This window comes from Oratosquilla oratoria, chromosome 2, assembly GCF_046742065.1.
Source record: "Oratosquilla oratoria isolate Oo_2021 chromosome 2, ASM4674206v1, whole genome shotgun sequence".
NCBI classification, from domain to species: Eukaryota; Metazoa; Arthropoda; class Malacostraca; order Stomatopoda; family Squillidae; genus Oratosquilla; species Oratosquilla oratoria.
This window is the reverse complement of record NC_134778.1, coordinates 72457825-72472824: the sequence shown is the minus strand read 5'-3', so window position 1 is coordinate 72472824 and position 15000 is coordinate 72457825. Positions and strand designations below refer to the sequence as shown.

Here is a 15000-nt window from a genome sequence, read left to right as displayed (position 1 = left end):
ATATGTATATGCGTATATATGTATATATATACATGTATATATGCATATATGTATATGCGTATATATGTATGTACGTATAAATGTATATGCGTATATATGTATATATGTATATGCGTATATATGTATATGCCTGTATATGTACATATGTATATGCGTATACACTTATGTATATTCGTATAAATGTATATATGTATATTTGTGTTTACGTATATGCGTATATATGTATATGGATATATATGTATATATGTATATGCGTATATATGTATATGCATATATATTATTTATATATGCGTATATATGTATATCTATATGCGTATATATGTATATCTATATGGGTATATATGTATATATGTATATGCGTATATATGTATACTGCGTATATATGTATATGTGTATATATGAATACATATATATGCGTGTATATGTCTATATGTATATATGTATATATGTATATGCGTATGTATGTATAAATGTATATGCGTATATTTATATATGTATATGTGTATATGCGTATATATGTATATACGTATATATGTGTATGTATATATGTATATATGTATATATGTATATATATATGCGTATATATGTATATATGTATAAACGTATATATGTATATGCGTCTATATGTATATACCTGTATATGTATGTATATGCGTATATATGCATATATGTATATGCGTATATATGCATATATGTATATGTATATAAATGTATATATGTATATTTGTATTTACGTATATGCGTATATATATGTATATGCGTATATATGTATATATGTATATCTTTGCGTATATATGTATACATTTATATGCATATATATGTATCTGCGTATATATGTATGTGTATATGCGTGTATATGTATATATGTATATGCGTATATATGTATATATGTATATATGTATAAATGTATATGCGTATATGTATGTATGTATATACGTATATATGTATATGTGTATATATGTATATATGTATATGCGTATATATGTATATATGTATATGCGTATATATGTTTATGCCTGTATGTACAGTATATATGTATATGCGTATATATATATCTGCGTATATATGTATATGCATATATATGAATACATGTATATGCGTGTATATGTATACATGTATATGCGTATATATATATGTATATGCGTATATACATATATGTATATGCGTATATATGTATATGTATATGCGTATATATGTATATATGTATATGCGTATATGTATATATGTATATGCGTATATGTATATATGTATATGCGTATATATGTATAAATGTATATGCGTATATGTATATATGTATATGCGTATATATGTATATGCGTATATATGTATATATGTATGTGCGTATATATGTATATGCGTATATATGTATATGCGTATATATGTATATGTGTATATGTATATGCGTATATATGTATATGCGTATATATGTATATGCGTATATATGTATATGCGTATATATGTATATATGTATATGCGTATATATGTATATATGTATGTATATATATATATGCACATGCATATATATGTATATGCGTATATATCTATATGTGTATACATGTGTGTGTGCATGTTTATGTATGTGTATGTGTATGTATGTGTGTATTTGTATGTATGTGTATGTATGTGTGTATGTGTATGTGTGTGTGTATGCATATGTGTTTGTGTATGTATGTGTGTATGTATGCATTTGTGTATGTGTATGTATGTGTGTATGTGTATGCATGTGTATCTGTATGTACGTGTGTTTGTGTATGTATGTATGTGTATGTATGTATGTGTATATATTTGTGTATGTGTATGTATGTATGTGTGTATGTATGTCTATATGTGTACGTATGTATGTGTGTCTGTGTATGTATGTGTGTACGTGTATGTATGTGTGTATGTGTATGTGTATGTGTATGTATGTGTATATGTATGTATATATATGTGTATGTATATGTGTATGTATGTGTGTATGTGAATGTGTATGTGTGTCTATGTGTATGTGTGTATGTGTTTGTGTGTATGTGAATGTGTGTGTATGTCTATGTGTGTATATGTATTTGTATGTGTATGTGTATGCATCTGAATTATTACCTAGGAACCAAATTAGGATCACTTTTAGTTACCCAAATAACATTTTTAAAAAAGTAGTAAATGTCCATCACAGAACATCCAATAAGGACAAATCTGGAGTATATAAGATACCATGTCTCGATTGTGATAAAGTGTACTGGGGACAAACGGGACGTGATCTACCCACTAGGATCAAAGAACATAAAAATCATTTAAAATACGGCCAAGAAAACTCAGCTGTATTCCTCCATTCTAGCCTTTTAGATCACAGAATAGATTGGAAGAATGCATCTGTAGTATACAATTCACATTGTAGTTTCAAAAGAAAAATTATTGAGTCCTCACTAATAAAAAAGTTTCCAAATCATAATACTTCCAAAGGTCAATGGTCACCTGATGCCATAACTAGTATGGCAGTTGACAAGTTCATCTCTACAGGACGTAACGTCCGACCTCACTCGGGGCAAGTGACCTGAGGCTTACTGAGTTCCCCAATGTTACTTCCTCCTCTGTATATAACCCCTTGTCTATGTACCCTATAATTGTAACTGCTGAAGAGGACCACAGTCAGTGGTCGAAATATACGGTTTACTCTGTATCTCAGCTTATCTTTCTCCGAGAGTGGGTTTAAGTTTTAGTATATATATATATATATATATATATATATATATATATATGTATATAATATATATATATATATATATATATATATATATATACATACATACATATACCAAGGCTTTTTCCCCCTTCCAAGGGAGGTAGCCAAAAAGGGAAAGGCATAAAAACACTCCCACCCATTTCAGCCCTAAATACACTCCACACCCCTCCCACCCTCCCTCTCATCTGAGCACCTCCTGGATGTACAAAGGAAAAAAAACAAAAGAGGTAATAGGATGATATTCCACAAATACAGACAATAACGGCAACATGCGGAAAACTAAAATCTAAAACAAGAAACAGGAGTTTAATTTCCGAAGGAAAACGAACAGCAAAAAGAGAAAAAAATAATATTTTAGTAAAAGAGCGACGACAAAATAGTCTGCCTTGAGAGATGAAACGCGGACTCGTGATTTCAAGGCCATCTATGGCAACTGCTCTTCAAGAGGCGAGATCGGAACTGCATCATTAGAGTGGCCACTCGCCTAGAAAGTGTCCTGTAATGCGCACTTAGCGCCTGCGCTTACGCACGCACGCACGCACGCACGCACGCTCACACATACACGCACGCACACACACACACACGCACGCACACACACACACACGCACGCACACACACACACACGCACGCACACACACACACACACACACACACACACACACACACACACACACACACACACACACACACACACACACACACACACACACACACACACACACACACACACACACACACACACACACACACACACACACACACACACACACAGGTATGTATGTATATGTGTATGTATATGTGCATGTATGTGTGCATGTATGTATGTGTATGTGTATACATGTATATGTACGGTATATATGTATGTGTGTGCATGTATATGTGTATGTATGTATGTATGTCCATATGTATGTATGTACGTATTCATATATGTATGTGCGTATGTATGCACTTGCGTATGTATATATGTATGTGCGTATGTGCCTTTGTGTGTATATATATGCGTATATACGAGCGTATCTATGTTTGATATTTCGTGTAACGCATGTAATAGTAGTTTTGAAAAAAAAATATCTGGAGCAGTTACACATGGTAGACTTTTTGCTGAATCTTCTTGGAGTCTGCAATTGGAACTTCACAAAAGCTTATATCCTTTTCCTGGGGCACATTATCATTGCTTAAGAATATCTGCTCCCGAAAGGTATTATCATTTCTTAGTCATAAATCCATGCGTCATATAATTACGCATCTCATGAACTGTTATGCTTCAAGAGCATCATGTCCTCATTCCATACATATGACGTAATATTTTTGGCGTGACGTCATATCGTTTGTGTGATTTCTTGCGTCATGTCGTTCTTCAAATATCGCGTCACATTTGAGGCGTGTCGTCATAACTCATGTCATTCCTGGGAAATGTTGTTATCGTGTCAGAGGATTAATGTGTTTTATATTGTTGCAGATTGATATCTTGTTTTTTTTTTTCTTACTAAGAAAAATGTTTTGTTAATGGAGAAAAAGATAGATAGATAGATACAGAGAGAGAGAGAGAGAGAGAGAGAGAGAGAGAGAGAGAGAGAGAGAGAGAGAGAGAGAGAGAGAGAGAGAGAAAGAGAGTTAAAGAGAAAGAAAGTTAGAGTAGTACGTATGTACAGTTTTATATATATATATATATATTTACATATGAGTGTGTGTGTTTGTGTGTATGTGTTCATGTATATATATGTTTAGATATGAATATGTATGCATGTATATATGTCTATGGTGAAAACTCGTTTATATAATTATAGCTCACATAAACCTCTCCCAAATAATATAATCCACTGATAGCATACCTAGATTTTATATCTTTATTCCAAAAATATCCGTATGAAATATAGTAACTTCTCAGTCGTGTACACTTAATATGCTACTTTGGCTCAACAGTGCACACATCCTGCACATATACCTTTACCTTCACGCTCCACGCAATAAATACGTAATCCACCACAGCGTTACAAAATTTTGCCGACCTTGCACATGTCATATAAAAAGAAATGCACATTTTGTTTAAGGGAAACTCCATAAACAAGACTATATTGAGATTTCCATATGCCCACTTTGGCCAACAAGATTATTGAGAATTTTTTACATTAGTTCCACGTGTAAATAATGATGATGATGATGATGATGATGATGATGATGATGATGATGATGATGATGATGATGATGATGATGATGATGATGATGATGATGATGATGATGATGATGATGATGAAAAATTGTAACAATAAAAGATTATAATAACATAATAATAATAATGATGATGATGATGATAATGATAATAATTATAATAAAAATGATAAGAAAAAATCCTGATATAGACCTGCAAATTTCCATCTGGGTCTGTATGGCTCCCTAGGGGTTACTATGTCATATTTCTTGGGGGAAAAATGGGTCACATTGAAAATATGTAATACTGGAGCGTCGTAAATGTAATTTATTGGTCATATCAATGTTACTATCAAGGGTTAAAATACTTTGTCATAATAATCACGTTACAATGGTTTGTTTGCTTTATGTTTATGTTCAGACGGTCGTGCGTTGATTAGAAGAAGAGGGAGGAGTGTAGCAAAATCATTATTTCTTTTTCTAGTAACGCTTATGAGGGCGCCATAGAAGGAAGATAGGTACAGAAGTGAGAAAGGTCTCAAAAGATAAAAGAGAAAGATGTATATATATATATATATATATATACATATATATATATATATATATATATACATATACATATACATATACATATATGTATATATATATATATATATATATATATATATATATAGAGAGAGAGAGAGAGAGATACGGATAGAGATAGTGGTAGATATAATGATAGAGATAGTGATAGAAATAGAGGTAGGGATAGAGTAGTGATAGAGGTAGAGAGGGAGGTAGAGGCAGAGGTAGAGACGGAGGTAGAGAGGGAGGTAGAGATGGAGGTAGAGTCGGAGATAGAGAGGGAGGTAGAGACGGAGGTAGAGATTGAGGTAGAGATTGAGGTAGAGACTGAGATAGAGACGGAGATGGAGACGAAGGTATAGACGGAGGTAGAGAGGGAGGTAGAGAGGGAGGTAGAGACGGAGGTAGAGAGGGAGGTAGAGAGGGAGGTAGAGAGGGAGGTAGAGAGGGAGGTAGAGAGGGAGGTAGAGAGGGAGGTAGAGACGGAGGTAGAGACGGAGGTAGAGATGGAAGTAGATAAATAGATAAATAAAGATAGATATAGATAGATAGAGATAGATAGATAGAGATAGAGATAGAGATAGAGAGAGAGAGAGAGAGAGAGAGAGAGAGAGAGAGAGAGAGAGAGAGAGAGAGAGAGAGAGAGAGAGAGAGAGAGAGAGGGAAAGTATTTAGAACCATTCAAGAAAGTATACGAGCAGCACGTGGCAAGGGTCAGTTTGCATCGACCAACGTTCCTTTTGAACCCCCCATCCCCACCATTCAGCGTCTTCGTCCCCCGACTCTTTCGATAACCCCCACCTCCCGACAGAGAGAGAGAGAGAGAGAGAGAGAGAGAGAGAGAGAGAGAGAGAGACAGACAGACAGACAGACAGACAGACAGACAGACAGACAGACAGACAGACAGACAGACAGACAGACAGACAGACACACACACACACACACACACTGTCATATTGTCACACTGTCACACTGTCACTCTCTTACTCTCTCACTCTCTCACTCTCTCACATTCTCACACTCTTACACTCTGTCACACTTTCACACTCTGTCGCACTCTCACACTCTCACACTCTCACACTCTATCACTCTCACACTCTGTCACTCTGTCACTCTCTCACTTTCTCACTCTAACACACTCACACTCTCACATTCTCACACTCCTCACACTCCTCACACGCTGCCCCATGCCACGCAAATCTTGCTTAGCCCATTAAACTCCGATGACAAGATTCCTTGTCATTTGGTCAAATAAAACAAAAAATCATAAAACACCAAAATGTTTGATCAAACACCAGAAAAATATGACGTCAGTCCTCCTCGCTTCGCTCGCGAGCGAAGCGAGGACTGACGTCATATTTTTCTGGTGTTTGATCAAACATTTTGGTGTTTTATGATTTTTTTTTTGACCAAATGACAAGGAATCTTGTCATAGGAGTTGAATGGGTTAGCCCTCAAGTTTAGGTTCACCCTCTCTTACGACCCAGAGCCACCCAAATCTAAATTCTAATTTATCTATTTGATGATACTGATTTATCTATATATTTAAATGTTTGTTTTTTATTGATTTATTCATCTGTTTGTCTACCTGTCTTTATATATTTATTAATTTATCTATTTATATATTCAGTCATTTATTCGTTTGTTTGTTTTCCTTGTTTATTTTCTAATTGTTTATTTATATATTTTTTAAATTGGAGACCTCTTCTCTCACAAACAAATACGATCAACTTAATTTCAATTATTCTTCCGTTCGGAAACTTAAATTGAGCCTCTCCTCTACCCATGCATTCTAACAAGAGCCCTGTGCCAGGAGGCTCGTACCTGCGGCCGAAGCCTTCACCTTTGCCCTAAGCGCTTGGACTGTTGGGGTGGGTAATATTCGTTCTTGGGAACTGGAGACGAGTGCGGGATTCGAACCCATAAATGTGAGACCAGCACGCTTCCGTTTACGTCACCAGCGAACTGACATGGAATTGAAATGTGGTTGATCTGTTATTGACATTTGTTTTGTGGCAATTGGCACCTAAATGCCACCAATCATTTCTCTGTGCGCCAATGAAAGACGCTTTATGATGATGAGCTTTGGATTTAAATAAATTTCCCTTTTATCTTTATCTTCTATAAATTTTTATTTATTTTTTCAAACATGCTTTGTAATGATGAGTTTTGGATTTAAGTAAATTTCCCTTCTATTTCTATTTTTAACTTCTGTTAATTTTTATTTGTTTTTTCAAACATGTTTTATAATGATGAGTTTTGGATTTATATAAATTTTCCTTTTTATTTCTATCTTTTAATAATTTTTTTGTCAAAAGCTCTTTATGATGATGAGTTTTAGATTTAAATAAATTTCCTTTTTTATTTTTATCTTCTATTAATGTTCATCTATTTGTTTTTTCATTATATCTTATCATTCATTTTACTTATGTTATATGGGCACATATTCTTCACAGTCTGACTAGAATTGGTTGATATCTTCTAATATTGGCACCAAAATCACTTTCTTAATCTGTCTAACTAATTTACTCGAGTATAGCCTCTCAAACTGAAAGTTTAGAATTCATTCCAAAGGAAGTTGAGTTTTTTTTTTCAGTAATCATATGAAAATTGCTTTCTTGGAAGGACCTGTTTCAATGGAGATAAATTAATCTTTGCCTTATTCCCTCGTTGAATAGTCAAAATTATACTTCATTTGTTGACGATCAAAGTAATTTGTACATTCAGAAAATGTTCTTGTGTCCTTCATAAACATTCCTGATTTTAAACTCTTACAAACATCCTAGAACCCAATTAGTTGTCATTATCTTTTATCTGCACCTGTCATCACAAAATATGATGGATTCATAAGTGAGACCTTACACAACCTTACATCATCTATCCATCCATCCATCCATTCATCCATTCCTTCATTCATTCATTCTTTTTCTTACAAAATCGATTCCGCTTCTTTGGAGAAAAAAAGAAAAGATTTTTTTTTTTTTGTCTTGAGCTTCCTGGAACTGCACTAAGACTTACCTTCGAAGTTATGGAAATGGAGTCTCCCTAATCTTCGTTTAATTCTCCTTCTTCTCTTTTCTCTCTTTTCTCTCTTTCTTTACTCTCTTTTTGTTACACTTTTTCCTCTCTTTTTCCTTTTTCTCAGGTCACACTCTTTCTCAGGTCGTAATAGTAAAAAACTTTCAGTTTTTTTTTTTATTCAAATTCACTTGTTTCTGAAATCATAAACGAACTATTTTTTTTATTTTTGTTGTATATATTTTTTTTCATAGACTATTCCCTCTTCACTTTCCCAGCGGCCCTTTTTACGTCCCTATTCTTTTTTTTTTTTTACCTTTTTTATTTTCCTTTTCCACTCCCCTTGCGTCCTTTGTGCCTCATATACCTTTGTTCAACTTTAGCCTTTGTCTCCCAAGTCAGACTTTGAGTTTAGATCGTCCCGACATTTTTGTAAATTTTCTGTATTATCTCGTTTAATTTATTATATTTTGATATAATGACAAAATACAAAGTTATCTTGGGGCGGGAGCTGCAGCATCAATTACTGAGGACTTTGTTCTTCTAGTCTTTGTTGATGAAGCTGAAATCGCTCCAAAGTTGGTCTGATGAGCGGAAGAACTACAAACATACAGAGAGCACTTGCGTCGACACGTGCGCACCCGTCAGCGGCCTGTAGCCTTATGAAGCCTCAGCCACATGCACACACACTCTTCCACCTCTTCCTCTCCCTCCACCTCTCCCTCCTCCCCTCCTCCCCTCCTCCCCTCCTTCTCCTCCTCCTCCTCCTTCTCCTCCTCCTTCTCCTCTTCCTCCTCCTCCTCCTCCTCCTCCTCCTCCTCCCCTCCTCCTCCTCCTCCTCCTCCACCTTTTTCTCGTTTTACTTCTCTTCCAACTTTGGTATATCCTTTACCTCCTCCTCATTCTCCTCCTCCCTCTCCCTTCTCGTCCTCCTTTCTTCTCTATGCGCCTCTCTCTCTCTCTCTCTCTCTCTCTCTCTCTCTCTCTCTCTCTCTCTCTCTCTCTCTCTCTCTCTCTCTCTCTCTCTCTCTCTCTCTCTCTCTCTCTCTCTCTCTCATCACATCTTCAATTTCCACCTAACAATTGCACATTTCAACGCCATTCCTTCATTTATTAGATTTTATTCTTGACTTCTCCTTTCATATTTTTTCCTTTGCCTACATCATTCTACAGACTTCCTTTATCCTCTCTCTCTCTCTCTCTCTCTCTCTCTCTCTCTCTCTCTCTCTCTCTCTCTCTCTCTCTCTCTCTCTCTCTCTCTCTCTCTCTCTCTCGCTCTCTCTCTGTCTCGCTCTCTCTCTCTCTCTCTCTCTCTCTCGCTCTCTCTCTGTCTCGCTCTCTCTCTCTCTCTCTCTCTCTCTCTCTCTCTCTCTCTCTCTCTCTCTCTCTCTCTCTCTCTTTTCTCTCTCTCTCACTTTTTTCTCTCTCTCTCTCTCTCTCTTTCTTTTCCTCACGTACATTGTTTTTCTCTCTTCCTCTTTTCGTCCCCTTCAATACGTCCACCCTTTCTCCTTTCTTTGATCATACTTGTCCTAACCCTTTCGATGTGGAGATAGGGAGGTCCATGGGCGGGGGTGGGGGGGATGTCATCAGGCAGAAGATAGAGTCAAATCCTTGAACCATAAAACCCCACAAAAAGGGTTAACCATTAACCACGGAAAATCCATTGCTGGCAGTTTGAATAGTTATTAATTTCATAAGGTTTAGTACATATCTATAAAGAATATATATATATATGTATGTATGTATGTATGTATGTATGTATGTATGTATGTATGTGTGTGTGTGTGTGTGTGTGTGTGTGTGTGTGTGTGTGTGTGTGTGTTAAATATAGTTACTTGTATTCACCTGAAGCAAAAACTGAGTTTTACACATATTTCCTATCAAAAAGGAAGGTTTATGTGCACGCACACGCTCTCTCTCTCTCTCTCTCTCTCTCTCTCTCTCTCTCTCTCTCTCTCACACACACACACACACACACACACACACACACACACACACACACACACACACAACACACACACACACACACACACACACACACACACACACACACACACACACACACACACACACACACACACACACACACACACACACACACACACACACACACACACACACAAGCGCGCGCGCATTTATGTATTGGAAAAAAATATCAGACAAGAGATCTTGGTAATAGAAAACATCAATCATGGAGGATAATAAAGATTGTTTCTTGTTGTAACATTTTCTTTACTCGGGAACTTCCTCGAAGTGAACGAAGAAGGTGCTCAGGGGCAAAACGAGGTCTTCTGAGGATACTCGGATCTTGGCCTCTGCTGATTTTTCTTATACTTCGTGGCATGTTCCACGACTTGTACGCTGGACCTTCTGGCAAAGTTGACAATTCCATAAAGCCAATTATTTTTTTCTTTTTAATCCATTCAACTCCGATGACAAGATGTCTTGTCATTTGGTCAAATAAAACAAAAAATCATAAAACACCAAAATGTTTGATCAAACACCAGAAAAATATGACGCCAGTCCTCGCTTCGCTGCGAGCGAAGCGAGGACTGGCGTCATATTTTTCTGGTGTTTGATCAAACATTTTGGTGTTTTATGATTTTTTGTTTTATTTGACCAAATGACAAGACATCTTGTCATCGGAGTTGAATGGGTTAATCCATTGGGTTACAGGCACCATGGATACTTGCCTTTAGGTCGGAGAAAAAAAAAACACGTTTATTTATATAAAGATTTTAGGAGGCTATGATGTCAGGTAGGAGGAAAATTATGTAATTTCTTTTTCGTTTTTTTTCCTTCAGTTTTATTTCATTTATACCTTCTCACTGGCTAGGCTGATGAGCACACAAGCTACTGTATGTACACAGCTTTGCATGTTTTGTGCAAACAGTAGGCCCACACTGTTTTTTTTTTGTTTGTTTTTATCGTTATACCAGCTCTAGTCGGCAATTCGGCGGAAACGAAAAAGGAGGAATTTCGCCGCTTTTTATTTTATTTTTACTTCGAGGCCCGTAACACAATGAATAAAAAGTCTGGTCCGATGGTTAATAAACCATGTATATATATATATATATATATATATATATATATATATATATATATATATATATATATATATATATATATATGTCTGTGTCTCCGCGTGCGTATATGTGTGTATGTGTGTGTGTGTGTGTGTGTGTGTGTGTGTGTGTGTGTGTGTGTGTGTGTGTGTGTGTGTGTGTGTGTGTGTGTGTGTGTGTGTGTGTGTGTGTGTGTGTGTGTGTGTGTGTGAGCTTTTTCTATATTCTTTCTTTTTCAATTAGTCATACTCTCCTACACCTCTGTTACCTGCCTTAATACTCTAAGTGCATAGTAGGGTCAAGTTGCCACAACTATTCAGCGTCTCCTGGCGTGTGCTCATCATCAGTTTTGGGTAAAGCTTCAACCATTTCTTAATCTAGCAAATAAGATAAATAAATAAACGAATGAATAAATGAATAAATAGATAAATAAATAAATAAGTAAATAAATAAATAGTAAATAAATAAATAAATCCTTGTGAACTACTTTAAAGCTGGACGTCGTCCTGTGTGCATTTATGTTGTTTTTGTGTTTATAACTTTGCTTGTCCCGTCGCCTTGACGATTCACCGTGATGCCACCAGCTCTGGTTGCAAATATATTAGTGATTTTTAAAGGACATAACAGGCATTGTCCTCAGGTGGCGTAATCGTAATCATGCTGGTCTCATATTTGCTTAGTTGCTGGTTCGAATCCCGCACTTCTCTCCGATTCCCAGCAGTCCAAGTGCGTAGAGGAAAGGTAATGGCTTCAACTGTAGATAAGCGCCTCATGGCGTAGGCTCCTTATCAAAACCTTTACAACACATTCTAAGACAACCAATTTACATCACCATCTTCGTACACTTAAAGAAACAAGAAAAAAAAGATAAGTATGGTCACATTAATCAATCAAATCAGCCATCCTGAGTACACTGCTGAACAAAAGCCTCATTCATAGCATTCCATGATTCACACCACCGCGCCAACCTCTGCCACGTCACTCCTGCAAACTTCTCTATCTTGTTTCTCCACCTTCTGTTTGGTTTCACTCTTCCACGCTTACCATCTTGCGGCGTCCACTCAGTAACACACTTGCTCCATCGCTCATCAGTCGTTCGCGCTAGCTTATCTGCCTAATTCCACTTCCTCTCTTTCACCGCCTCCACAATATTTTTCACTCTAGTCTGCTGTCTCACCCACCTTGCTCCCTTTCAGTCTTTCAGCGTTATTCTCATAATTGATCTCTCCATTCTCCTCTGTGCAGTCTTTAGCTTTGTTTCCATCGCCTTCATCAACTTTCAAGTCTCACACCTCCTAGATTATTGCTGGCAGAATGCATTGATTGTAAACTTACTTTCAAACATAAAGTAGTGAACCTCTCAGAATTTTGTTATGAAGCCTCAGCCACATGTAATACGTCTTTTAATTTTATTATCATGGTCTTTGGCCACTTTTACAATCTGGCCTAAATAACTATACTCTTCAACTTCTTTAAGACTCTCACCATCGATTACAATCTCTTTACTTTGAACTTTCGTATTGAATTTTCATGTTGAACAAAATAGAACCAAAGTAAAACCAAAGTAGTAGTCATATGGGTTAGAATTATCATTGATTTTGTTTATCGTTAAGATAACGATGATGACAGCAACAATACAGCAGAGGTTGGCTGTGTGGTGTCAAATCTCATGGGTGGTTTGAAAGGACACACGTGATTAGTCCAGACATGAAAAGACGCTTATCATTGGTCAACCTCTAAGCTCGCATTTCTCCATGTATTATGACTATCTCCGTTATAGAAACCCACTGTCTAGAAATGTAACAAATGATGATTTTGACATTATTGATCAAAATCCAGTTATCAAAGTATGGGAAACTAGTACTCGTTAAGAGGTAAAAAGTTTTTGAATTTACAACATGGCATAAACGCTGCAAAAGCTCATAAAACTGCTTTAGTGTGCTGACACCACAAAATTATTGAAGAACTTTGTTTAGCGTATTGGGCAATATCACAGCGGCATTTTTCGTCTTTAACCGAATTTGCTTTTTCAACATTTCCACTCTTCGCTACGCCTCCTGATCGACGTGGCCCATGATGATTCATTTAAACGTAGCGAAATCCTATCAGGAGGCTAGAACGGTGCCCCTTACTTTGAAGCGTGGAATTTAATTAACCATCCCCTTGGTCCAACTCGCTGGTGGCAAGGTTCGAACTGGTGTCACCTTGACCTCCGCCGCAAGTAGCGACGCTCTAAATCGCTCGACCAGCGAGTAACCAACATTAAGTGGCTCATACTAATCAAAAACATTTATCAATATTTGTATGTCCTTCTCACATCTCCACTTACATGTACTGTACGTACATTACCTTGAAGCAGGAGTTCTCAACCTTTTTCCCGTTTTCTATGTACCCCGAGGGCCCCCAGACCATCGACCCGTACCTCCATTAACCTGACACAGAATATAGAATGGTAATATATTAAGACTAATTAAATATACAATGGTACCACACTGGATATCAAATGGTCCAAATTGTAATGACTTTATTCATCAGTTAAACGTTAACATAAAAAACAATGTAACTATGTTCTCTCTTTAGATTTAAATGTTTATGCAATCTTTCACTAGTTATCTAAGTACCCTCGGAAACCGTCGTGCGAGCAACCCCCAGGTTGAAAAATCTGCCTTGGAAATGGGTTTAATCTTGTTTTCCTTGTTTACATAATGAACGTAGCTTAACGTGATCTAAGCGAGGATGGAAACGATTTTTCCAATCGTGCAGTCAATGAACTGAATACATTTTCAGGATATGGGAGGAAATGTATTTCAGTTCCAGTTTTTGGGATTCGTTTAGATCAGTGTTTCTAAAACAGGTTCGTGGACACCTAGGGGGCCACAGAAATATACCAATGGGATTTCAATAAGTTATTTTATTTTCCATACCGTATATACAGTACACACACACACACACACACACACACACACACACACACACACACACACACACACATATATATATATATATATATATATATATATGTATATATCTATATATATGTGTATATATATGTATATATAAATACATATATATATATATATATATATATATATATATATATATATATATAGTAGACCACTTAGAAAAAAAAACTAACGAAGCAGAGCGCTTTCGTATATTACATCTTCAGTGCAAAAAGTATGTATACATATACATATATATATATATATATATATATATATATATATAGTGTATATATATATATATTTATATATATATACATGAATTTACTTTCTTTTATTTTCGTGTCTTATTTTTTTAATGAAAACAAACTCATAATAAACACTAATTCTTGTGAAAGGAAAACATTTTATTAGCAATTCTTACATATGTAAAATAGCTATATCCCATCTAATTCCATATCAAGGGCTCCCCTGAATATATAACTCAATGTAAGGTGTCCACAAAGCTAGAAAGATTGAGAAACGCTGGTTTAGATAA

The 15000-nt window shown here is 35.9% G+C and overlaps 1 protein-coding gene across 1 annotated transcript in view; it reads right to left on the bottom strand.

The window, feature by feature from the left end:
- Positions 1–9133, bottom strand: part of LOC143039906 (phospholipase A2-like) — a 259558-nt gene extending 250425 nt beyond the window's left edge. The window contains exon 1 of the mRNA XM_076210258.1: positions 8453–9133. The gene's annotated coding sequence lies outside the window, so the exon portion shown is untranslated. The remainder of the gene's footprint in view (positions 1–8452) is intronic.
- Between the last annotated feature and the right edge of the window lie 5867 nt (positions 9134–15000).